The sequence below is a fragment of the Heptranchias perlo genome, chromosome 26 (assembly GCF_035084215.1).
Source record: "Heptranchias perlo isolate sHepPer1 chromosome 26, sHepPer1.hap1, whole genome shotgun sequence".
Classification (NCBI taxonomy): domain Eukaryota; kingdom Metazoa; phylum Chordata; class Chondrichthyes; order Hexanchiformes; family Hexanchidae; genus Heptranchias; species Heptranchias perlo.
In genome coordinates this window covers 25,679,199-25,706,543 of record NC_090350.1, presented here as the reverse complement: position 1 = coordinate 25,706,543, position 27,345 = coordinate 25,679,199, and the positions used below count along the sequence as shown (strand labels likewise).

General features: G+C 43.2%; 1 long non-coding RNA gene across 2 annotated transcripts in view; it reads left to right on the top strand.

Annotated features, from left to right (window-relative positions):
- Nucleotides 1-443: 443 nt before the first annotated feature.
- The window catches only part of LOC137342827 (uncharacterized), a 69,296-nt gene continuing 42,394 nt past the window's right edge, over nucleotides 444-27,345 (top strand). The window contains exon 1 of one of the 2 annotated variants that reach the window (XR_010967355.1): nucleotides 444-847. This is a non-coding gene — a long non-coding RNA (uncharacterized lncRNA). Of the gene's footprint in view, nucleotides 848-17,211; nucleotides 17,315-27,345 lie in introns of those variants that run through there. The other variant, XR_010967354.1, reaches the window with a different exon arrangement.

Sequence of the window (27,345 nt, the reverse complement as noted above, 5' to 3'; positions counted from 1 at the left end):
AGCCTGACACGGTGAATACAACAATATGTAGAAGTCTAAACAAAAAGTATAAAAAACTGCAGATGCTGGAAATCTAAACAAAAACAAAAAATGCTAGAAACACCCAGCGTGCCAAGCAGCACCTGCGGAGAGAACAGACACGCCAACGCCTCGGGTGTGGACTCTTTGTTTTGAGGAAGGGTTCACACCTAAGGTGTTGACTTGTCTGTTCTCTTCTCGGATGCTGCCCGGCTTGCTGGGTGTTTCCAGCATTTTTTGTTTTTGTAACATGTACAAGTCTATTAATTTCATTTATTGTTAGCAGAACAGCAAACAGACAGCTTGTAAGCAGCAGGTGTCAGCCTTGGCTCAGTGGTAGCACTCCTGTCTCTGAGTCAGAAGGTTGTGGGTTTAAACCCCAATCCAGAGAATTCAGTGCATAATCTAAGCTGAGGCTTCAGTGGAGTGCTGCACTGTTGGAGGCGCCGCCTTTTGGATGAGATATCACTGACTTGCTGTTCTTTTAAACACACTTTTGTGCGTTCACTTGTTAAAAACTGTGGCTTGTGTTTCGGAATGAATTATTCTGACCAAAAAAGAGAATCTAAGAACATTTTTAATGTGAAAAAGGGGTTTGTCCAGTGGGCCAGGAAAGAAACTGAAGGATTAAAAAAAGGAGTGAACACATTGAGTGAGAAATTTCTTCTGGTTGCTACTTGTTAGTAAAAATGTCAACATTGTGGGGCAATTTCCTATGTTCTCCGTTTCTAACAAATGGCGATCGGCGATATCTTCCTGCTCTGTTTACCATGTCACTAACACACAGTGGCCAGAGAAACCTCCCTTTATTGATGCTACTTGGTAGAACGTGAGTTATTTTATTTTTTAGTTCATTAAAGTTACAAAGTAATTCAGCCAAAACCCTATTGTTATAGTTACTGTTTAAATACAATCAAAAAATAAGAACAGAAAACAAAAATTAAGATCATTCCTTTTAATGGTTGAGTCTCCATCCTTACAGTGCCACTATATCATGAGCAATTCTCACCAAATTATACTAAAATATAACTAATAGTGAGATAGATATCAAAATAACACTGTACATCAGCAATTGAAACATAAGATTTACCTGATATCAAAGAATTAGATCCTTTGTACTTGTCTCACAGAGTATCTTTAAATAACGGAACACAATGCAGGGCCATAAACAAGTTTTGAGTTTGTTGGTTCATATCGAAAACTGATGGCCCTGAAAGTAACTTGTCTGGATATTGTAACCACAAGAAAAGTACTGAACTTTTCTGGTGCTATCAGGACTCTAATTTTTGGTACATTTTCCTTTGTATTTGTTCATTTTTTAATATTTTTTTTGCTTCTTTAGGTCAGTACTTGTTAATTTTGGACATAAATGAATAAAAACAAATTCATTAAACATCTCTGCACATTGAATTTGATTGCCTCTGTTGTTTGTTGGCCTGGACCTGTACTTAGCAGATCCAGGCCTTGGACGATTGGAAGTCAAAACCAATTCCTGCAATGTTTAAAAATACTATCTTAAAAATAACACGATTACTAAGAAGAAAAGTTATCTTTTAACTTTATTCATTTTATTCTATTATTATCATAAGATGTTAGCTGGGTTCATTACTATCTCAGTTAATACTGTATCTTGGTATGAGCTCATTTGAGGTGAAAAACTCCTCTGAGCCAGTTCCATCACCTTCACCTGTACTATCTACAGGATGCACTGCAGCAACTTGTCAAGGCTCCTTCGGCAGCACCTCCCAAACCCACGACCTTCACCACCTAGAAGGACAAGGGCAGCAGGTGCATGAGAACACCATTACCACCAAGTCCTGGCCAATATTTATCCCTTAACTTTCAGTGGCTGTATCCCTTTAATTTTACCCATTATCCTTTGTAAGGGCTGCTTACATCTGATTGCCCACCATTTCTCTGGTGAGCTCCCAATGCCCAGGCCCAATACGGGCTGGGAGATCATCCACATTATATGAACGAAGCTAACAATGCGAATTTATAACATGATGTAGGGTCATTGACCTAAAACGTTAACTCTGACGTTAAGTAACAGTGACTACACTTCAAAAGTACTTCATTGGCTGTAAATCGCTTTGGGGCATCCTGAGGTGGTGAAAGATGCTATAAAAATGCAACTCTTTTAAATCTGACTTGCACACAATTATTCCTCTCATGGCTAGGCAGCTCATTAGATCTGTTCAAACTCATGCCTGAACTTATGGCAATGAACTGATGGAGGAAAATTGAGTGTTATCAGCGCACTTCGAGTTTGGTCTGTCTAAAATCACTAACAGTCATTTTGACACAAATTACTTCAAAAGAGGAAAATCTATCCTCCCAGGCTGTCATTACGTGAAAATCAAGGGCTCTAACTAGACTACAAACATTGACCCACTCATTGGGCACGATTTTAATAAGGCGGCGGGATTGCAGCGGGGGGTCAACGGTTGCGCGGCAAATGTGAATAATAAAAACTTACTGTTTCCCACGCGATTGCGACTTAATTGGTGGCCATTAATCTTGTTTCCGGGTTTGCCGTCCAAAAGCTGTGCAGCGGGCAGACTGCTCATCGATAATACAGGCTGTCAGTTGAAGTGTCTAGATTTAAAGGGCCATTGCTCCAATGGATTTTGTTGGAGCAAAGAGCAAGAAGACCCAATGGAGCAGCACAGGGCAAGACTGCTCAAAGATTCAATTATGCCTCACTTCAGCTGCTACTGGCCGGGATGAGGAGGAGGAGGGAACTATTTTACCTGGCTGACAGGAGGAAGCGCCCTGCCTCTGCCACCAAGAAGGCCTGGCTCGAGGTGGCAGAGGAAGTCACGAGCAGGAGCAACATCTCCCGCACTTGAGTCCAGTGCAGGAAGCGTTTCAATGACCTTAAGTAGGTCAGCAAAAGTGAGTACACTTACTGATTCTCCTGCATTCCGTGGTGCTCATCAACCAACCCCCCCACCCCCCTCAACTCATTCTGCTCTGCCAAGGCTACTCCATCACATCACTCCTCACACCCACTTAAGGCTCATCTTCAACTTACCTGCACTTCCTGAGCACTTCCTCACCTCCCCTTTTATGACACCACCACTACCACTCATCCCAATCCTCATCCAATGTGATGTCTCTGTCTGATACTCACCCTCTGATGCACCTCTTTCACAGTCAGCCTCACCCAAAGCAATGCATTCATCAGTTGGCCACTTCACTATCACTCACTCACTGTACTTTCTCCCCTTCTAGGAGAAGAGAGCGCAAAATGCACGGGAGAGGGCGAGGACTGGAGGGGGGCCACAACAAATAGTGGTCCTCACAGAGGCGGAGGCGGAGGCCCTGCAGATCAGCCTCACCCTCGAGTGCCTGTCCATCGGGGGCGCCGCGACAGGCACCCCACAAACGTCTGGTGACACAACTTTAACATTCATCACACACAACATGAGTTGATGTTAAGAATGATTGCCATGTTGAACACCTCAGTATGTTCATCGTAACATGACAGATCTGTGATGATGCTTAATATTGCCTTCTATTCTCTTACAGGCCGTTCAGTGACCGCAGTGACGGGAGAGGGCGATTTCTCCAAGGATCTGCCAACCTCTGAGGGTGCACCGTCACATCTTAGCGAGCCATCCACCAGCGCAGGTACTCACGCCTCGGTGGGTCCTAGTGGTCAGTTACTTGGGTTGGCACCTGGTGAGTCACCACACACAAGTGAGCATGAGCAGAGACTGGGGACAGGGGCAGCTGTGGAGAGTCCGCGTCGGTAGGCGCACTCCTCTCCAGGCTCTGCTCAGCTGGACGCAGATGCTGAACCCTGGGGGCCATTGTTTAAAAGGAGAGCACCACATTTGCGAGGTACTGGAACAGGTGCCACTCTCCACAAAAGCGCAGAGGATGGAGGAGTCCAACTCCTGCATTAGTAGAATGGTGGCACGGGTACATGAGAGAATCTCTGAGATAGTGTCACAGGGACGTGAGGAACTGTCTGAGATAGTGTCGCACATAACTGCGCAAATGTCTGAGATAGTGTCGCAGGTAAGTGCGGGAATGTCTGCGATGGAGAGAAGGCTAGCCTCCATTGTGCTTCAAGCACGGCTCACAAATGAGTCCATTCAGGCCCTGACAACGGCCATTCGGTCTCACGGTGAACAACATTCTACCGCCTTAAACAGGCAGACAGAAACTTTACAACTGGACTTCCAAGGCATCATACATGTCCTCCAAACTGTTCTCCAGCAGAGTGAAAGGAGTGATGTGGGCCTGGTCCAGGAGAGGGATGATAACGAAAGGGGACATGGAAGTGGGCACGCCACTCAAAGCGCTCCCACATCTCACCCGTTGCCCCCCTCTCAACCAGTACCTGCAATGCTGCCTCCTCTCCACGTGGCTGAGTCTGCCACTACACAGGTGCAGGTGGAGCAGTTTTTGGAGGGGCCCTCACGGACTCCAAAACCCAGAGGGCCCAAAAGCATCTCAGCAGTCCCGCCATGGACATGAGCAACCTGCCACTACCTCTGCTGCAGCCACAGGGGATGCACCCACGTAGAAGCAGTAGGAAGAGAAAGGCTAAGGATTTGTGATCACGATGGGGATGCACAAGGGTGTCTGATGGACTGTCATGTTTTTCATTTATATTTGGTTTTTGTTAAAGTCACATTAAATGTTATCATTCTCACCACTACTGCCACGTTGTGCCCATTCTTGACTGCCTTTTGTGATAGCGCCCCTTCATGTGGTTCACCATGAATGGCGACACTTGATGCCACCCAGTGGATGACTTTACAATGCGTGTAAGTGTAGTTGCAGGACTGTTTTGTGCAGGGCGGGGGGTGGGAGGGTGTGTTGGTGTTGGCGCTGCTCTTACCAGGTGGCGTGAGGACTGGACTATTCTCACTTTCCGATGTTATGAAAACCATGCGCAAATCAGTGACTCTCTGGCCTCACGAGCAGCCAGGTGAGCTGCTGCTCTGCCCATGGGTTCATCGTCCTCCTCCTCCTCCTCCTCCTCCTGCTGCTGCTGCTCTTGCTCCTCCTCAAAGTTGATTGCAGATATGGATGCTGGATGAGGGCATGGGGCCTTATCAGCCGGTACCCCTCTCTGTTGTGCCATGTTGTGCAGGACACAACACACTACTATAATGCGACTCATTCTCGCTGGTATTGAAGTGCTCCCTCAGAACGATCAAGGCACCAAGATCGCAATTTCAGCAGTCCTATCGCATGTTCAATTACAGGCTGTTGCTCGCTGATGGGATTCTTCAGAGGTGTCATGAGCCACGTGTGCAGGGGGTATCCCTTGTCCCCTTAAGGCTGTTTGGTGTGCGGAAGAGGTCCGGGCTGTTGGATTCCCTTAGAATGAACGATTCATGGCAGCTGCCAGGGAATCTGGCGTGCACCAGAGGAAATCTTTTGCGGTGGTCACAAACGAGCTGAGCGTTAATGGAGTGATAACCCTTTCTGTTGATGAACAGTCCTGGCTCGTGTGAAGGTGCTCGGATTGCTATATGCATGCAATCGATTGCACCCTGTATACATGGGAAGCCAGCCACAGAGTGGAATCCCACTGCCCTCTCTGTCTGGCTGAGGTCGTCCATGGGGAAGTTGGCATATTTCGAGGCCCTGTGAAACAAGCCGTTGGTGACCTGCCTTATGCAATTGTGTGCAGACAACTGAGAGACCCCGGCGATGTCACCGGTGGCACCCTGGAATGATCCGGAGGCAAAGAAGTTGAGGACAGTGGTCACTTTAGCTGCGACGGGTAATGAGATGCTGTCAGGCCTAGTTGGGAGCAGCTCGGCATGAAGGAGCTGGCAGATGTCTGCGACCACCTGGCGACTCACTCTAAGCCTCCGTATGCTCTGCTGCTCAGAGAGGTTCAGGAAGCTGAGCCTCAGTCTGTAGACCCTCTGACAAGGGTAGTGCCTCCTGCGACGTCGGTCCCTCTGTCGCTCCTCCCTGTGCTCTTGTGCAGATGTCTGTGGCGCAGCCCTGTGTTGTGGAGCTACAAGTGGCGGAAGTGCACACTGTGCCTGGCAAGGATGGTGATGTTCCTCATCCTCGGATGTAATGGTGAATGCAACCATCGCGCCCCCCATCCCGATGGTGTCAGTTTGAGGGGGTCCGAAAAGTTGGCAAATATGTGTAAACAGAACAATTCTGAGTGAAACCAAGAAATTTCAGTCTGAACACAAAGATCTCCCAGTCAAAGGTTTGCCTGAGAGAACTGAGTGCCCTGCTGCAATAACATACCTTTTATCCCAATCTGTCAAACAGGGATTTAAATGTCCAATTGGCTGCCGGCTGAAACCCAAAGACTTCCAAATGCTGTGTTTCACACAACATGGGAAACACGTTGAGGCAGCATTGAAATCACTTGCCTTCATTCTCAATTACATTTATTCCTTTTTTAACGACTTTAATTAGGTGAATCGCTGGTTTACATATCATCCTGTCGGCTTTAATTGCCGGGGGCCTTCTGGGTTCGGGAACGGCGCGCGCACCCAAATGGTTCTGGGACATACGCGTTCTTCGGCATCTTGGAGCCGCTCCTCGCAAAGCCGATTTTCTTTGCCCTCCCCACCATCCCAATGCACCCGGACTTTTGTTTTAAAATCGAGCCCATTGTTTTCCAAAGTTTGTAAAATAAAATCAAGAAAAGTGCTCTATGGTTAAATATTTATTAGTGATTATGCAGGTTAAAAAGAAACGTTTCAAATATCGGATATCTCTGGAAATACACGGTAGGCTAGTCAGCACCAGAAAGTGAAAGGTGGGTTGTTCTTTTAGATGTTACTCCTTACCAAAAGGTTCGGATGCAGAACTACATCCAAAATTGTTGATTGTTGTGCTGTGTACTTCCAGCAATCTCTGTTTTTATATCAGTGATAGTAGTTGTCAACGCAGCTGCCTTCTTTAAACATAATTTGTGGTACTGATAGAGAATCAGTGATGACATTCTTTATGATTCACTTGTAGCCTTCCCACGTATGAGTTTTATGGTCTTTCTTGGTTACTGAGTAAATTCCTTCCATGTTTTTCCTTTGTATTAGGTACACAGTTTCTGGACTGCATTAGATGAAGCAGACTGCTCAGTGATAACTGCAGTTAGTTATTTCTATCTTCAATATAGTTGTCACACTAAAGTGCAGTAAAGATAACAAAAATGGTTTTAATAGAAATATTTTCCATTACCCACCTTACCGACCTTATAAACTATGCTTGCTTTTGAAGTTTTAATTATATATAATAATATAAGAACTGAAATGAATTACAACATAAAGTAAAAACCACATTAAGTGGGAGGAGGGAAAGAAAAGCACACGAGCACAGGGAGCCTGGAATCTAATGGAAATCAGATTAAATGTAGCAATAATTAATTATTGTTTAATTGTCTTTTTTAAATCCATTTGGTGATTTTAGTTTTAACAATCTCTTATCCTTCTCTTTCTGCACACTTCTCAGATATTTTTGTTGCCTTTTTATTTATTATCTTTAATTTCCTTTTTATTTTTAATTTTTTAACAAATCCTTTTTTTTATTATCACTATTTTACCATCATGTCACTTTTTGGTTGCTAAGCCATAACTTCTTTATTTGATTACTGTGCCATTATTTCTGTTATAAATTTGAGTCTACCATGGATTACTTCTTGGATTTAGTGGCATCAGTCACTCCCATAAGCAGCCCAAGTATCTATCCTTTATGGGAGCTGACTCACATTGCCCTACATCTACTTGTATGATACCATGTTTGGGATATAACCATGAAACTCCCATGTGACCTGAACTGGATAGCCATATCTTTCACCTGTATTTCTTCAATCTTTCTGAAGGCAGATCAAGCAAGCACTTGGTGATATTTGATATGAAAAGCTGTTTTTTTCCTATCGAATGGATATACAGAACAACAGTTATAATTGGGTTCGCTTATTTCAATCAATACAACTTGTCTTTACATAATAATATAAAAATAACAAATATGCGATACTACCCCACTTCATGTGGGTCACATTGCTTGATTTGAAGCTAATTTCCTAAGCCCCCATTTATGTTTAATTCTTCGCACAGCCCTTTGCTGCCTGACCACCCCCCTGCTTTCTTTAAAACCAAACCTCCAGTATCTGTTTTTAGTCAAACTAATTCCTCCCCCCACCACCAATGAGTGTAATCCACCTGCCGAACTTGATAATGATTGTTGTTGAGTTCAAATGAATAAAATTTTCAGAGGACCAATGAATGTAAATGATCATCGGAATGTCGAAGTATCTTTCATTGTTTCTAGGACGCTGGTCCAGGAGCCTAATCTGAAACCCAACGTAGACCTGCCAGGCCTGCTGTCCTGTAAATTTAACCCATTGAGAGCTAAGCTTAGCTTAATGGTAGCATTTTTTACATATATTGCAGCTAGGTTTCCCTCACTATGTGACATAGTCTGAAATCCTGAAATGTGACAATTTCATTATTTGGTAACTATGCCATCATTTCATTATTTGGTGACTATGCCATCATTTCATTATTTGGTTACTGTGCCATCATTTCATTATTTGGTGACTGTGCCAACATTTCATTATTTGGTTACTCGGCCATTATTTCATTATTTGGTTACTGTGCCATCATTTCATTATTTGGTTACTGTGCCATCATTTCATTATTTGGTTACTGTGCCATTATTTCATTATTTGGTTACTATGCCATCATTCCATTATTTGGTTACTATGCCATCATTTCATTATTTGGTAACTATGCCATCATTCCATTATTTGGTTACTATGCCATCATTTCATTATTTGGTAACTATGCCATCATTCCATTATTTGGTAACTATGCCATCATTTCATTATTTGGTGACTATGCCATCATTTCATTATTTGGTTACTGTGCCATCATTTCATTATTTGGTTACTATGCCATCATTTCATTATTTGGTTACTATGCCATCATTTCATTATTTGGTGACTATGCCATCATTTCATGATTTGGTGACTATGCCATTGTTTGATTATGTGGTGACTATGCCATTATTTCATTATTTGGTGACTATGCCATCATTTCATTGTTTGGTTACTGTGTCATTATTGCAGTATATGATTCCTGTGCATTTCCTTTATTCTTTGGGTACTGTGCCATCATTTCTTTAATTGTTTATTGTGCCCTTATTTCATTGTTTGATTATTGTGCTATTTTATCACTTTTTGTTTCTTATTTTCCTGTATTTTTTGCATTCATTTCTCATGTTATTTAGCTCCATTCTTGCCTTGTCTTACTGGAGACAGGAGAATTGAACTTGATGTGGGTAATTTTAAGAGTCAGTTTAGGATGAGGTAATGTGATGTGAACAGACCTCCCAATGCTCCCTCAGTTTCATCAGCTTTTAGTTGCAGTTACCCAGTTACTTCTTGCTCCATTTGCACTGAGATTATTACCTTTCATCTCACCTATTCCCCTCTATTTAACCCTGTTGGTTATTTTCTTCTTAAGACCCTCTATTCACATTTGAATATCTACATTTTCTGCTTAATTTTCTTGCATCCTGGCTTATTTCATTCATGCTGTTTCCATACTTTTGTCTCTCATCTTTTTTTTATCCATTCTGTTTCCCTCAGCTTGCACTCTGCCTCCCTCCATTTGCATCCTAGCTAGTTTTAGTTCGCACCTGATTTCTTCCATATGCTCCTTGGCTGGCTTTCTTTCACCCTGACTCTTTCCATGTGCTTCTAGCTGAATTTTCCTCCTTATGGTTGCTTTTCCTTCCTACTGATTGCTTTTTCTTCCTGACAGGACCAAAACCCAAGATCACTCTACCAGTCCTAAAAAAATGGAACAAAAAACAACTGTAAAAGTGTAAAAATATACACAGGAAAGATAAGTTAAAGTGAAGCAAAGTAAGGAGGTAATGAAGAAAACAAGAGAAATGCAATAAATAAAGTGAAAGTATTAATCCAATTAAAATAGTGGCTATAAAAAGTTAAGATGCTTTTAAAATAGATAAGTGCCTGGTGCAGATAAACATGAATCTTAAAGGAAGTGGGGGCTGAAATTAATGATGCTTCAACTATGTAAGTTTACCAAATTTAGGAGAGATTTTTAAAGACTGAAAACTGGCTAATTTTAAAAATGGCCGAGAGACAGACCTGGAAATTTTAGAGTAATAAGGTTAACATTTTTTTAGGGAATGCCTTCAAAATGATTTTGAGAACTCTAACAGGCGAGTATTTAAACATAACTTGTTACCACACAGTCAGCATGATTTAGGAAAGGAAGATCATGTTTAATTGACCTGCCAGAGTTTTCCAAAGACATCTGGGACCTGATGGGCAGGGAAAATGCAGCCAATGCTGTGTACTTGGATTTTTAGAAGGCTTTTGATAAGACTCCACATGCTCCAGACTGTTTTTTTCCTTCTTTACAGCAGCCTCCAATTTCTTCCCATTGATTGCTTTTTTATCTCCACATGACCACTACCACCAGTGATTCATGGCTAAAGTGCGGAATAAGAGGCAAAGTATAGGATTGGATAGAAAACTGTCCTAAAAGGAGCAAGACAAAGGCCCCAAAAATCCATAGAAACGCCCCGCCATTGTAAGTGCTGAGACCCTTCTGGCCCTGACCTCCATTCCTGACCTCAAGAAAACATCCAGTGTCAGGGGGAGGTCCATCAGCATATGGTTGGTGGGCACCCATGCACTATTAGTGTACCTTGGGCTTGGGTGCCCACCCGACACAAAAGCACAGAAAGCCCAGTAGACCTCATTTCAAAGGGGTTGATGTAACTGAGATGCAGACAATCTTTTGCAGGGTTCCAAGCCAGGATCCAGGGCTGGACCATCAGATGGGCCCCATCGAATTGGATAAATACTTAAAGGGGAAAAAAAAATTACAGGACTATGGGGAAAGAGCAGGGGGATGGGACTAATTGGATAGCTCTTTCAAAGAGCCAACACAGGCAGGATGGGCTGAATGGTCTCCTCCTGTGCTGTGCCTACTATGATACATACACTGATCTGAGTGCTGGTATGGTTCATCTCGGTGTACAGGGTGCTGGGTGGAAAGCAGTCCAGATATAAGGAAATTTCGGCATTGTAATTCCCTCCCTCAGCCCTACCCCTTCCAATGTAATAGGTCATGTTTAGGGTGGGGGAAAATTCTGCCCAAACACTGGAAGTTCGCAGTGTGGCCGGGACCTGGCATATCAGGGACCTGGCCAATTTCCTGCCTCCTTCACTACACACCTGTTAGACTTACTCTAGGAGTGTGCCATTAGGCCCCATAGATTTTTGGGACCACAGTATCCATAAATTTTCAGTCTCAAAACAGGTTACAAGCAGGGTACTTCAGGGGTCAACCTTGTTACTGTGCTTTTTAAACTGTGTGTTGGGGATATCATGATCAAATTCTCCAAGTTTGCACGTGACCCAAAAGTAAAGGGCAGGACAAACAATGGGCATACAAAGTAACCAGATTTAGAAAGATTTAAGTATTTTAGGTAAGCGGGCCAATAGATGGTAGGTGGAGTTCAGTATGGATCAATATAAAATAATTAATATGGGAGCAAAGAACCAAAAGAGGGAGTAAGTGTTAAATGGAACAGTGATACAGTGCATTGATCAGAAAGGAGATCTAAAGGTTATAGCAGAACAATCTGTGAGACCACTGTGCTAAACTTCACTAAAAAAGACGAATAAGGTACTAGTTTAATTAGCAGAGAGTTAAAGGACAACACAAACAAGGTTGTATCAGAGCTGTATAAGGCATTAGCCATACTCCATCTGGAATACAGGCCCCGAGAGGAAAGTCCGAGAGGTGAGCTCAGTGTAATAGGAGGCTCCGAGAGTAGAGTCCGAGAGGTGAGTGCAGTGTAATAGGAGGCCCCGAGAGGAGAGTCTGACAGGTGAGTGCAGTATAATAGGAGGCCCCGAAAGGAAAGTCCAACAGGTGAGTGCAGTGTAATAGGAGGCCCCGAGAGGAGAGTCCGACAGGTGAGTGCAGTGTAATAGGAGGCCCCGAGAGGAGAGTCCGAGAGGTGAGCTCAGTGTAATAGGAGGCCCCGAGAGGAGAGTCTGACAGGTGAGTGCAGTGTAATAGGAGGCCCCGAGAGGAGTGTCCGAGAGGTGAGTGCAGTGTAATAGGAGGCCCCGAGAGGAGAGTCCGAGAGGTGAGCTCAGTGTAATAGGAGGCCCCGAGAGGAGAGTCCGAGAGGTGAGTGCAGTGTAATAGGAGGCCCCGAGAGGAGAGTCCGACAGGTGAGTGCAGTGTAATAGGAGGCCCCGAGAGGAGAGTCCGAGAGGTGAGTGCAGTGTAATAGGAGGCCCCGAGAGGAGAGTCCGAGAGGTGAGCTCAGTGTAACAGGAGGCCCCGAGAGGAAAGTCCGAGAGGTGAGCTCAGTGTAATAGGAGGCCCCGAGAGGAGAGTCCGAGAGGTGAGCTCAGTGTAATAGGAGGCCCCGAGAGGAGAGTCCGAGAGGTGAGTGCAGTGTAATAGGAGGCCCCGAGAGGAGAGTCCGAGAGGTGAGCTCAGTGTAATAGGAGGCCCCGAGAGGAGAGTCCGACAGGTGAGTGCAGTGTAATAGGAGGCCCCGAGAGGAGAGTCCGAGAGGTGAGTGCAGTGTAATAGGAGGCCCCGAGAGGAGAGTCCGAGAGGTGAGCTCAGTGTAATAGGAGGCCCCGAGAGGAGGGTCCGAGAGGTGAGCTCAGTGTAATAGGAGGCCCCGAGAGGAGAGTGCAAGAGGTGAGTGCAGTGTAATAGGAGGCCCCGAGAGGAGAGTCCGACAGGTGAGTGCAGTGCAATAGGAGGCCCCGAGAGGAGAGTCCGAGAGGTGAGTGCAGTGTAATAGGAGGCCCCGAGAGGAGAGTGCAAGAGGTTAGCTCAGTGTAATAGGAGGCCCCGAGAGGAGAGTCCGAGAGGTGAGCTCAGTGTAATAGGAGGCCCCGAGAGGAGAGTCCGACAGGTGAGTGCAGTGTAATAGGAGGCCCCGAGAGGAGAGTCCGAGAGGTGAGCTCAGTGTAATAGGAGGCCCTGAGAGGAGAGTCCGAGAGGTGAGCTCAGTGTAACAGGAGGCCACGACAGCAAGAGGAGCATGAGCGTCAGGGCGAGAGGTGAAAAAAACATTTGAAGTGATGTCAGCACAAGGCAAGGAGCTGATTGGTGAATAACTGGTGAGTGTTCTTTTTCTGGTGAGTGTTCTTTTTAAGCCTTTAAGTTTATTTTTCCTAAGTTTAGTTAATAATATAATAAATAGAGGCATGGTAGGGCACCTCAGTCCCGTCGAATGCACATCCTATGCTATGTGGGAACTCCAGGACGCTTCCCGTGTCCTGGACAACCACAGGTGTAGGAAGTGTCGTCAGCTGGAGGAGCTCGAGCTCCAGATAGCGGAGCTTGAGCAGCAGCTGGCATCACTACAGTGCATTCGAGAGGCCGAGAGCTACGTGGCTGGCAAGTTTCAGGAGGTGGTCATCCCACAGCTTAAGGGAGTGCAGGCAGAGAGGGACTGGGTGACTGCCAGACAGACAAGGAGGACCAGGCAGGTCGTGCAGGAGTCCCCTGAGTGCAGGAGTCCCCTGAGGGATGAGGTCCTGCAGGCAGATGTTAAGGAGTTAGAAAAGAGATTAAGAAGCAGGACCTCAAATCTCCAGATTACTGTCGGTGCCACACGCTAGCGAGTATAGAAATAGGAGGATAGAGCAGATGAATGCGTGGCTGAAGAGATGGTGCAGGAGGGAGGGCTTTAGATTCCTGGGGCATTGGGACCAGTTCTGGGGGTGGTGGGACCTGTACAGGCCTGACGGGTTGCACCTCAACAGAGCTGGGACCAATGTCCTAGCGAGGAGGTTTGCTAGTGCTGTGGCGGGGGGGTTTAAATAATTTGGCAGGGGGATGGGCACCAGGATGTAGCATTGGAAAGGAGAAGCAAAGTGCACAAAGGATTGGGAGAGAAAGTTAGCACCAGAGCAAGAAATAGTATGGTAGTAGATGGGACCAAACTAAGTGGGATGAGAACAGATCTGGCCCGGGTAAATTGGAATCAAAGATTGGCAGGCAAAACTGTAATTGAACAATGGGCGGCCTTTAAGGAGATGGTTCAGGTACAGTCCAGGTACATTCCCATGCGGGAGAAAGGTAGGGCAACTAAAGCCAGAGCTACCTTGATGACAAAAGAGATTGAGAGTAAGATGAAGCAGAAAAAGGACCGTATGACAGATATCAGGTTGATGACATAAATGAGAACCAGGCTGAATATAGAAAGTTCAGAGAGGAAATGAAAAAGGAAATAAGAGGGGCAAAGAGAGAGTATGAGAATAGACTGGCGGCCAACATAAAAGGGAATCCAAAAGTCTCCTATAGGCATATAAATAGTAAACGGGTGGTAAGGGGTTGGGCTGATCATGGACCAAAAAGCAGGTCTACTCATGGAGGCAGAGGGCATGGTACTGAAGGTACTAAATGAGTACTTTGCATCTGTCTTTACCAAGGAAGAAAGTCAGAAATGGGAATGTTCGCTGATGATTGCACAGTGTTCAGTTCCATTCGCAACCCCTCAGATAATGAAGCAGTCCGAGCCCGCAGGCAGCAAGACCTGGACAACATCCAGGCTTGGGCTGATAAGTGGCAAGTAACATTCGCGCCAGACAAGTGCCAGGCAATGACCATCTCCAACAAGAGGGGGTCTAACCACCTCCCCTTGACATTCAACGGCATTACCATCGCCGAATCTCCCACCATCAACATCCTGGGGGTCACCATTGACCAGAAACTTAACTGGACCAGCCATATAAATACTGTGGCTACAAGAGCAGGTCAGAGGCTGGGTATTCTGCGGCGAGTGACTCACTTCCTGACTCCCCAAAGCCTTTCCACCATCTACAAGGCACAAGTCAGGAGTGTGATGGAATACTCTCCACTTGCCTGGATGCGTGCAGCTCCAACAACAATCAAGAAGCTCGACACCATCCAGGACCAAGCAGCCTGCTTGATTGGCACCCCATCCACCACCCTAAACATTCACTCCCTTCACCACCGGCGCACAGTGGCTGCAGTGTGTACCATCCACAGGATGCACTGCTGCAACTCGCCAAGGCTTCTTCGACAGCACCTCCCAAACCCGCGACCTCTACCACCTAGAAGGACAAGAGCAGCAGGTACATGGGAACAACACCACCTGCACGTTCCCCTCCAAGTCACACACCATCCTGACTTGGAAATATATCACTGTTCCTTCATTGTCGCTGGGTCAAAATCCTGGAACTCCCTTCCTAACAGCGCTGTGGGAGAACCTTCACCACACGGACTGCAGCGGTTCAAGAAGGCGGTTCACCACCACCTTCTCAAGGGCAATTAGGTATGGGCAATAAATGCCGGCCTCACCAGCGATGCCCACATCCCATGAACGAATAAAAAAAAATGCTGCCAGAGTCTCAGTAAAGGAAGATGTAGTTGAGATACTGGATGGGCTAATAATTGATAAAGAGGAGTTACTAGAAAGGCTAGCTGTACTTAAAGTAGATAAATCACCCAGTCTGGATGGGATGCATCCTATGTTGCTGAGGGAAGTAAGGGTGGAAATTGCAGAGGTACTGGCCATAATCTTCCAAACATCCTGAGATACAGGTATGATGCCAGAGGACTGGAGAATTGCAAATGTTACACCCTTGTTCAAAAAAGGGTGTAAGGTTAAACCCAGCAACTACAGGCCAGTTTAACCTCGGTAGTGGGGAAACTTTTAGAAACGATAATCTGGGGCAGAATTAGCAGTCACTTGTACAATTGTGGATTGATTAGGGAAAGCCGGAACGGATTTATTAAAGGCAAATCGTGTTTAACTAACTGGATAGAGTTTTTTGATGAGGTAGCAGAGAGGGTTGATGAGGGCAATGCGGTTGATGTGGTGCATATGGCGTTTGATAAAGTGCCACATAATAGGCTTGTCATCAAGATTGAAGCCCATTAAATAAAGGGAGCAGTAGCAGCATGGATACAAAATTGTCTAAGTACCAGGAAGCAGAGAGTAGTGGTGAACGGTTGTTTTTCGGACTGGAGGGAGGTGTACAGTGGTGTTCCTCAGGGGTCGGTACTAGGACCACTGCTTTTCTTGATATATATTAACGACTTGGACTTGAGTGTACAGGGCACAATTTCAAAAGAACTGGCGAAAGAACCAAAGGTGACATGAGGAAAAACTTTTTTACGCAGCGAGTGGTTATGATCTGGAAAGCACTGCCAGGTGGGGTGGTGGAGGCAGATTCAATCATGGCTTTCAAAAGGGAACTGGATAAGTACTTGAGAGGAAAAAAATTGCAGGGCTCAGGGATAGGGCGGGGAAGTGAGACTAGCTGGATTGCTCTTGCATAGAGCCGGCATGGACTTGATGGGCCAAATGGCCTCCTTCCGTGCTGCAACCTTTCTATGATTCTATGATTCATTCTGGTCACCAAATCATAGGAAGGATGTTATTGATCAATGATACAGAGATAAGCAAGAAAGATGATTCTGGATATCAGGAATTTAAGTTGTGAGGGAAGGTTAAGAAAATTGGGTTTGTTTTCTTTGGGAAAGAAGTGATTTCAAGGTTTTGTAATTAGACTTTCAAGATTTTATGAGGAATCAACAAAATTGATCCAGTTGCTCAATGCTTGCCTGACCCATTTAAATGAGCTGAATTCCGAAAACCAGTCAAAGTCAGGAAGATCAAGTTGGGCACATGGAAAATGCACATTGCCTGACTTATCCTGGGGTGTGCGGGGTGGTAAATTACCCCTCTGTATTTTATGAATACAAATATTTTCATTTGTTCGATTTAGTTTGACTTTCCCATAAGGTTCTGTATGCTTTCTCATTTCCTTTCTTCATTATTTATCTCTTTAACCATTCTTCGGTTTCTTGTCATTATTTTTTGAAAAAGGGGCAACTTTAAATCAGCAGGAAATGTTGCCAAGTTACATTTTTAAATCAACAGTTTATTTAATAAAGTTTATGAAATGAAAAGCAACTTACAGAGCTAAAGGGAAACAAACTACCTTGTAGGCAAAAACGCAGTGAGTGTTGCACCTACAGCATGTTACCAGTTCAGACGATCCAGCCTATCACTTGGTTAAAGTAAATTTATGTTGTGTCGTTTTGTGTATTAGGCAGAATAAATGTGGTTAGTTGATAAACTCCTATCGCTGTGGTTGTTACGGTTACAATTCTTCTGACAGAAAACCCAGAGCTGTTTACAGTTACTGCTCATGTTGTAGTGCAATGCATTTCTAAGGCTTCAAAGCCTCGGACCAATACCACACAAAATGGAGGCTGGTATCTGTGGAGTATAGGTGAGTTCTGTAGAAGATTGATATAGAGTTCATTTTTATTCCTTTGTACTTCCTTTGTGGAAATTACTGTTATTTTATATTCTTACATTTCAGTGTAAGATTATTTTCCTGTCATTTGGAGCTGCACTGTTAGATGTCTGTTGTTATGTCTCGCTCTTTATTGTTCTATGACAATGTTCATCATTCACAATTCACAATGGCCTGCATAGTCATCTCACCTCAACTAAAATTAGACATTTCTCATAAAGAAAGGGAAGAAGGAAAATCACCTTTGCCTGTAGTATTGATGATGAGCATTAAAATCCAGCTCTCAAAATTCAGATTTTATGGATTCAAATCCGAAAGTCATATTATTTCCTGAGCAGGGGGAAAGTCTTTGTCAGCTGTTAGGGAACTGTCCTTTCCCAAGCAAATCACAGTGAAAAGATTGACACAAGTTTACCAAACACAAAAGGCCCTTAATATTAAAATGATGCTTTCAACTGTTTTGCCATTTCTTAATATTATCTGTGATGGTCCAGCATATTTCAGACACTTAAAGAAATCAACTTTGGAATTCCTGGCATGACTATTGATAGTGGGGGCTGGGATCATGTTTTCAAGAGTCAATAGAATCACAAACAGAAAACCCTTTTAAATCTTTAGGACCCAGCTACTTTTTTGCAAATTCAGCAACTGCATATAATAAAAAAAAACTTTGAGGATCATCATTTTAGCTTTAAAAAAAGCCAAATACATTTTTTTTGTAATGAAAGTCAGATGATTCTGTTGAAATGTAATATCCGAGCCAGGAGATCAAAGTTTTATTTCACCAAAAAAACCCTATAATCAAGAGTGGTTTTATTTATATTTGTCTTTAATATGCTGATGAGTTTTGTATAAAGTTTCTGGAGATATAACATCAAAGTTTTACATCGCCACATACTCTGAAACTATTGGAGCCTCTCCCTGCTGTCCTTACTATTAGTAAATTAACAATATTTAAAAGACTTTGCAAAGAAAATGAGGAGGATAAAAAGAATTGCAGAACTCTGGGCAATGTAAAAATAAACTATTCCAGGTTATATTCTGAAGTGTAATTTCCTTCTCCTTATTTTCCTTCTGCAGAACGATAGCTTCTATCAGTTAAGGTTTTATTATAATTTTCTATTACATTCTTTAGCAATGTGCACACTAAGATTTTCTCTTGAACAGCAAAGGGGAATAGCACCTACTACTAACAGTAATGCTATTTTTTACCTAGGTAAAAATAGTTTAGTGGCAGGCTTCTGATTTTCTCTCCCAATCTCAGAACATTAATGGTTAAGGAGCTTGGGGGTTCCCAGAACACAATGGCCCAATTAATAATGAGGGAAGCAATGGATGCACTGATCAATTATTCAGATTTCTTCCATTTTGTTCAGGTTTATTGTTATTGCAGATAAGGCAAGGTAGAAACTAGCTTCATTTTTGTATCATTGATGAATTGAAGTGCAGTCTACATTTGGATGAGGGTCTACCTGTGCATCACTTGCAATGAATGTTTTTCAAATGTTTACATTTAAACAATCCTCTTACTTCACAGTTACAAGGACTACCTGTTGTCTTTAGTACTCTTTTTAGGTTACAAAGAAAATAGCAGTCACAGGACAGAAGGACTGCTTGATTGTTTGTATATTTAAACATGTATGGAAAAAAATAGCCACTGGTGGTAATTTCAGTACTAGAACATGTGGTAAATATATTGCCATTCAGTCAGTGGAAATAATGTACTCAAAAAGTTTCACACTGTGCTACTAACTGATGCCCTCGTTAAATGATGCCAAGGACGAACTCTTATCCAGGTGGAACTACAGTTCAGTGGAAGTATTGGAGCATTTCTTTTACGCCAACAAAAAGTTTTTATGAACAGGGCACGATTTCCAAATTTGCAGATGACACAAAACTTGGAAGTGTAGTGAACAGGCACGATGGGCAGAATGGCCTCCTTCTGTGCTGTAAGATTCTATGAAATGACAACGCAGACTACCATGGTGCCACATTGGGTAAGATGATTTGTGTGCTCAGATGCACGTGAAAATGTTACCCAGCTCATACCAGCACGAGCACTAACGGTGATAATAAAATTCTGTCCTATGTGTGGACGGCAGTCTCTTAGCAGAAGTTCATTCCTCATAGGGCTTGAAGGGCTTCAAAAACTACAATTGAAGAACAAATGTCATCATCAATGCCATTAACATAAACAAGATGTATGATTGATATCTTTCTGGATATGTTCTGCCTTACTGTTAGTTTTGAATATTTTTGTGCAGAAGACATCATTCAGTACATCTGAAGTAATGAGTACAAAAACCTTTTAGAGTGGCAGAAACTTGAGAATAACATTTTTTAAGGTACCATGTTTAAGAGCAGGGAATTTGACAGAATGTACCCTGTGGTAAATGTCGTGGTTGTGCACAAATACTATCTTTGATAAATAAGGGTGTTTCCTTATTAATCTTCCGTTTCTACATTCTTGCTCATTTATAAGTTGTATATTCTTGAAATTATGTGGTGAAATTGTACTATACTTGTTTCTTTTTAATAAAAAAAGTTACATAATCTATATTTTAGTTTAATCCATGAATACCAATCATTAGGGAAACAGCTTAGACAGTCATCTTTAGTGTACTCATTAATGGAGGGTGCAATGTAGATCTTATGATTTCAACCATGTACATTAATTCATTGTCCCATGCTGCTAGGCTCAATAGCCACAATAATCTCCAAGCCAGTTCTCCCATCTCAACAACAGTCCCTGTTTAAGTGAATATGTATACATACTTTTGGGTATGGAAGATTGATGGGTGATCTGATTGAGGAGTTTAAAATGTTAAAAGGATTTGATAGGGTAGATACGGAGAAACTATTTCCTCTGGTGGGGAAATCAAGAACAAGGGGACATAATAAAATTAGAATTAGGCCATTAAGGTGCGAAATCAGGAAACATTTTTTCCATGCAAAGGGTAGTAGAAATCTGAAACTCTCTCCCCCTAAAGGCTGTAGATATTAGGACAATTGGAACTTTCGAGACTGAGATAGATAGAATATTGTTAGGTATGGATAACAAAGGATATGGAGCAGGTAAATGGAGTTGAGGTGCAGGTCAGCCATGATCTAATTGAATGGCAGAGCAGGATCGAGGGGCTGAATAGCCTACTCCTGTTCCTCATGTTCCTGAAATCAATGGAACCAGATAGCTGAAGCCCCAAAGAACAAGATATTTTATCATCATTCTTTGCCACATTTAAAATTCAATCAATGAGCAAAAAAAACTCTTTTAAAATTCCTTTCGATTTCTCCTTCAATATGTTGAAATACGTTGACATGTACAAGACCAGCAGGTGACTCAACCAACAACCTTCCAATCAGCATAATTTTATACTTACTTACCTATTGCTTTGATGGTCAATGAGTTTCCCCCTATTGATGAAATAAATGTTTATTTGGAATTTGGCTTTGATTTCATGCTTCAGGTTTGATATTCCCTTAACTGACGCTATTCTTGAAAGTTGACCGTTTCTATAAAGATGGAATTACTGTTCCCCCACCACACATACTGAGCTATAAACTATCAGGAATTGTATGCAGACCCTGTCAAATTCAAAACCCACCAACACCACTAGAGAAAATGGACACATATTTAGTCTTACCATAGCAAGTCTAGGATAGTCTAACCTATTTTGTTAACCCTAACCTGCATTTTTTAAATGAAGCTTTTCTGTTCATTGAAGTGAAGGAAGTAGAATGGAACATTTTACTTCCGCTAAGTGGACTAGGGCCTGAAGAGGCCCAAAAAGATAAGTTTTACATTTTTTTTTAGCTTTACTTGTGGGGCCAGGAGGAGCAGGAGTGTTTCTCTGGGCGCCACATGGAAAGCTTAGGGCTCCCCTGCCTTGGACTCTTCCCCCCCCAAACCCCCACTCCCGATTGTGGGGGGCCCCCATGGAACAGCCTCCGCAGCCGATCCCACTAGGTACCTGCTGTCAGCAGACATCCTCTGGGCCATGCGATTTTCAGTTGCTTTCTGCCGACTTCCCGCCTGGAACGGGTGGGAAATCAGCTGGCGGAGTTTATATGAGGCCCGGACGTTAAATCCCTGAGGCTTCATTCTGGAGCAATGGGTGCCACACCACTGCTTACCCGCCGAAAACTGGCCCGGGGTTAAAATCAGGCAGTGTAAGGAAGACCCCTATTAGGACTGAGAGGTCGTGGCAGATAATATGAGGAGACAGATGCGCTAAAATATTTAAGAAGCTATTAACAAAAGCAAAACTTTGTAGAAGTAGGAAAGAAGGAGAAAATCACAAAGCCAGGGCTCAAGTGGTGGATGTAGTGCCTCCAAAGTGTTCTGCAGGTGATAGTAAATGATACACTAGAGGGAAGAATTTCCATGGGGTTCTCCCGTTCTCCTACTGTAATTTCAGCAAAAGATCAGCAGAAACTCTGGCGAATTGGCCTAACTGGCCCTTTTTAGCCCATTAAGGGATTCCTCTAGGCATTTCACTGATCCTACAGCAGTAGGTTGGGAGACACCCCATGGAAATTCCCAGGCCTCATCCTTAATTAAAGATTATCTATATATTCTGAAGATTGCAATGTCACATTTTAACTTAAAGGTAGACTATAAGAAGATAAAGTGTGGAATGAGAGAAGGTGTTTTGGTCCATCAAGCTAACTCTTCCCACAAGCCATGTACAAACTATATATCATGGACTTTACCTAAACTATTTAATGATGCCATGTAAGAAGGCAGTCCCAAAATGCCTGCACTCTAAACAGTTGTTGTAAAGCACACTTTAACGTGGGGTGACAGAAATAGGAACATAGATCATAGGAAGATAGGAACAGGAGTAGGCCATTTAGCCCCTCGAGCCTGTTCCGCCATTCAGTGAGATCATGGCTGATCAGTGACCTAACTTCAAATACCCACCTTAGACCCATATGCCTTAATACCTTTGGTTAACAAAAATCTATCAATCTCAGATTTAAAATTAACAATTGAAATAGCATCAACTGCCATTTGTAGAAGAGAGTTCCAAACTTCTACCACCCTTTCCTAACTTCATTCCTGAAAGTCCTGGCTCTAATTTTTAGGCTGTATCCCCTTGTCCTAAACTCCCCAACCAGCAGAAATAGTTTCTTCCTATCAACCCTATCAGTTCCCTTTAATATCATGAAAACTTCGATCAAATCACCCCTTAATCTTCTAGGGAATGCAACCCTAGTTTGTGTAATCTCTCCTCGTAATTTAACCCTTGGAATCCAGGTATCAGTCTAGTAAATCTACGCTGCACTCCCTCCAAGGCTAATATATCCTTCCTAAGGTGCGGTGCCCAGAACTGAACACAGCACTACAGGTGTGGTCTAACAGGGCTTTGTATAGCTGTAGCATAACTTCTACCCCCTTGTATTCTAGTCCTCTAGATATAAAGGCCAGCATTCCATTAGCCTTTTTGATTATTTTCTGTACCTGTCCACGACTATTTAATCTATCTACATGGACCCCTAAGTCTCTTTGGACTTCCACTGTTTTGAGCTTTTCACCATTTAGAAAGTACTCTGATCTATCCTTTTTAGATCCAAAGTGGATGGCCTCACACTTGCCTACATTGAAATCCATTTGCCACAGTTTTGCCAGATCACTTAATCTATTAATATCTCTCTGTAATTTTATGATTCCATCTACACTGTTTACAAAACTGCCTATCTTTGTGCCATCGGCAAACTTGGATATGTGGCTCTCTATCCCATCATCTAAGTCATTAATAAATACAATGAATAGCTGAGGCCTGAACATAGATCCCTGTGGGACACCACTAGTCACAATTTGAGTACCTGCCCATTATCCCTACTCTCTGTCTCCTGCTGCTCAGCCAATTTCCTAACCAGGTCAATAATTTGGCCTCATCAGTAACTATACATGTATCTAACTTTCTCTGATACTTAGGATTATTGGGCAACTCAGTAGAATATAACTGCTTTGCCTTTAAATGTTGAGAGAATATTGCGAATATTTTATTGATCTAAGTCAAAACATTACTTTGCAGTTTAAGATAACGCGTTGGAATATTGCAGTTTTTTTTATTTCATGACATCAGCTGTAGAACGATGGCTATAGTTTCTACTTCCTCCAGCAGCAGTTGCATGCTAGCATTGACTTTGAAAATAGGTGGGGAGCTATTTATATTGCCCGCTACGCACAGTTCAACAATAATGGTTTATTGCGTCTCCAACAAGTCATATTATATTTTCTAAAAGGGAAAGAAACGTAGACGTGCATTTTTGTATATTTTGTTTATGTTGTTGCTTTAACTCAACGTTTCAAAATTAGTCAGGATATTTGGTTTCTCTTTTAAAGTAAGCACGTAGACTACATGTGGGTGAATCTGAGCAGAACAAAGGGAGAACTTTAAAGGTTTTGGAATGACACGAGCCATTTGACTGCTGTGATGCCGGGGGTTGGGGGGGGGGGAGGTCATAGGTTTCTATGGAAGGGTAGCTCAATGGGTTAAATAGCCGCCTTCTTCTGCACTGATCTTTGTGATCTTCGTGAACAACATGAGTTGTCCATGAATATTTCCAGCTAACTTAACCAGTTTACTTCACATGCTGCAAATCTGTTCTGTAAGATTTTCAGCAGAACTTTGCAATATGCTACGTGTCAGCAGACTAGTTTCTTATTGTAACCAAATGGTTGACAGCATGAAAATCAGTAACAATATTAATCCACATAAAAGCATATTTGATTCAAGCAGATCAAATCACAGATCCCATTCCTTCATTCCCATTCTACAGAATTCCTAATTCAAGACCAACGTTCAAATTAAAATTCCTGGTTCATAAAGTAAAAGGTTCCCTAATAATCCTTTTTAATACTCTGCAATTAAATACAATCAGTCAATGTTTACATTTTGTAATCTCACATTATGGAAGTCGAAACACTATTGTATAAAAACGTTTTTGTTGAATGTTTTTGGTTTAAATTCCATTACTGAACGAGTGATTAAATGATTGTGGTACAGTACAAAGATTTCAAAATTGCTTATTTTTTTCCTGCATTTTGAATAAAGCCAATCCATGTATTCATTGCCAAGCTATCCTCGTCATATAGTTTTATCAGGATTTCATTGTGATGTGTTGTTTTTCTATTTAAAAGGATGCTTCAGCAATTTCCTTCAAATTTTTTCCCCTCTCCTGGATGGGGTGACTGCCAGCCCGCTAGTACCTTGTGCTGGTGACCATTCACCATGTGTGAGCCTGCATTGTGAGTGTCAGCATACTATTGGACCATAGGGAAGGGGAGCATCAGAGCTAAGCCTGATTGTGACCTCAAATTGATGTTCATGCTTTATCAGTAGGGATTATTGGACAGGAAATAGGAGAGGAGCTCAATTTGATTTCTTTCCTCCTCCCCTTCTTAGACTGGGGGACATTGAGGTCAAATCTGATTTCCCCCTTCACTGTCACATTGACATCAGCTAGCTCAATACAAACCAAGGTCAAACCTGGAGCCTTCCTGTCTGTATAACTAAATACCAGACAATGAAATATATTGAATACTGAGCTGCGAGGGCAGCCATGTTACTGCAATTGCTAAAAATAGAGAGGATGATTTTCTGCCTGTTGGTAGTTATGATGATTTACTGTCATGCAATAAGTGCAATAATAGTCATAGAGTTCCAGTTGACCATTCTTGTCAAGGATTCTCATTTTTTGATATTGTTTACAACGATGGTAACTGTTCTCCATAAAGCGGTTGAAAACAGCATTTAAGGATGGGGAGATCCAATTGCTTATAGTCATACTGTGGTTTCTCAACAGGCATGTGATGTGCACACATGGAGGTAAACTCTGGAATGTGCAGGCCTGAAAGATAACGTTACACTCCATCAGGCATACTCAGCAGCGCACTACACAGATGCTTCAGGCCCACAGCTTTTTCTAGTTATGTGAGTACTTTTAGCTGCTGTGACCCCTGCCCCCAGCTGGTCCTCGGCCTCCCGAATACTATTGTTTCTTTGCTGGATTTCTTTTCACCATTACATTTTTTTTGGTCTTCTGCCACATCCTTTGGTTAGTGGAGATGGTAATCACCACCTTGCCATTTCCTCCCAGCCCTGCTCCCTGGGCATGAGGCTGCTGAAGATCACTACCCCTTGAACAGTGTGTCATTGATCATGTGAACCTCCTCCAGTTCAGTAAAATGCATTGTCCAAGTTTTCTGCTCTGTTAGACTGCAATTTCTAATCACCACATCGAGAATACCACCCGGCTGGTATGTTTTTGGAGTTAAAGAAACCCAGTTCCTATTCGTTAGGATGCTAAACCATGGTTATCATCTGGCTGTGACTGAGTTCTAATTTGTTGATTAACATACTCGCCAAATGTGCTGATTAGAAAATGTTGCATTTCCATGTCCTTGCTGACCTGATTAACATGGTCCAACCTACAGACATCTCCATGGAAATCATCAATACATCAGGAGGTGTGGTTGGGCTACAGTGGGGTAGAGATCAATGGTAACTGTTGAACAGTCAAGCAGACATGCAGTGATAGTGAAGCAAGAAAATGGCAGCGTTCCCCCACATTTCCTTTTTTTTTATTCATTCATGGGATGTGGGAGTCGCTGGCAATGCCAGCATTTATTGCCTGTCCCTAATTGCCCTTGAGAAGGTGGTGGTGAGCCGCCTTCTTGAACCGCTGCAGTCAGTGTGGTGAAGGTACTTCCACAGTGCTGTTAGGTAGGGAGATACAGTATTTTGACCCAGCGATGATGAAGGAACGGCGATATATTTCCAAGTCAGGATTTCCTGGGACATGCAAGTTGAGGGACACTGGTTGTAAAGCCAGGTGAACAATGGCAGATTTATCCCAAGTTCCATAGCTCAAGTGCTTCAATATAGTGAAGTGCTTCACGTAAGACTGCCGAAAAACTACTGAGACTCATCGAAATGGTAGTTGGCAGTTTGAAGTAACTGACAGCATGAGGCTGTGACTTGTGATGTAAACTGCTCCTTATTCCTATTCTGAGAAGGATCTAAGAATGTAAAAAATCTGAATAAACTTTTCCTACTCCAGAACCAGTAGCCCTATTCATCTCAGCATCTTTAGGGAATCACTTTTGTGACACCAAACTGGTTGTTGATTTTAGTCAACTACTTTGTGGAGTTGTTTATTGCCCTGCAATAGCTGAATTAGTTAACACTTCTTGTGGTTTAATCTGAATTTAGTCTTATGACTGCTTATACTCATAGTGAAATGCTCCCAGGGAGATGGTGATCAGTCTCAGATGACATCAGCCATTCGACCAAAGTAGAGGGGAGCTTGAGGGGAGGGGAAAGGTTGGGGTGTAATTCGCAAATTTCCTTTCCTGGTTTAATTGGGTAGGAAAGTACTCACTATGTCCACTCATGTGATCTGTGCTGCACATGACTGGAGTTTCGTAGATTGCTAAATCTTAATAAAGCGGAATATATGGGGGTGACTCTCCTCTTCGGCGCAGACTTTTGATGGGCGGGACTTCCACCCATCCGTCTTTATCCACCTGATCCTGGTCAGGGCTCATTACATATGCATGTCAGGCTTCTGGTAAGATTCTCACTGTCAAGCGGGAGCCTGCTGGTGCAAGGGTGACGAATCCCACCTTTGATGCAGCGCGCACGAGAAGAGGCAATGAGGGACCTTAAAGAGGCAGAAGCACTCTAAAGATTTGATTCAAGGCTCTGCCCCTTGATGGCCTCAGCCACGACCGAGACTTTCAGCAGGTAGGTCTCTGGACTCTCCTTTTGGAATGTGCCTTTGCAAGGAAGGTCTGGAGAGAAATGCAGTGGTATCTGTCCAGGTTCGTCCCGAGCAGTTCCGTAACACAGGACTCTGTGCTGTACGGGCTGTTCCCGGGGACGCACACAGAGACAGACATCAACTGCTGTTGGAAGACCATCAACTCGGTGAAAGACGCCCTTTGGTCTGCCCGAAACATGCTGGTCTTCCAGTGCACGGAGCTGTCCTCG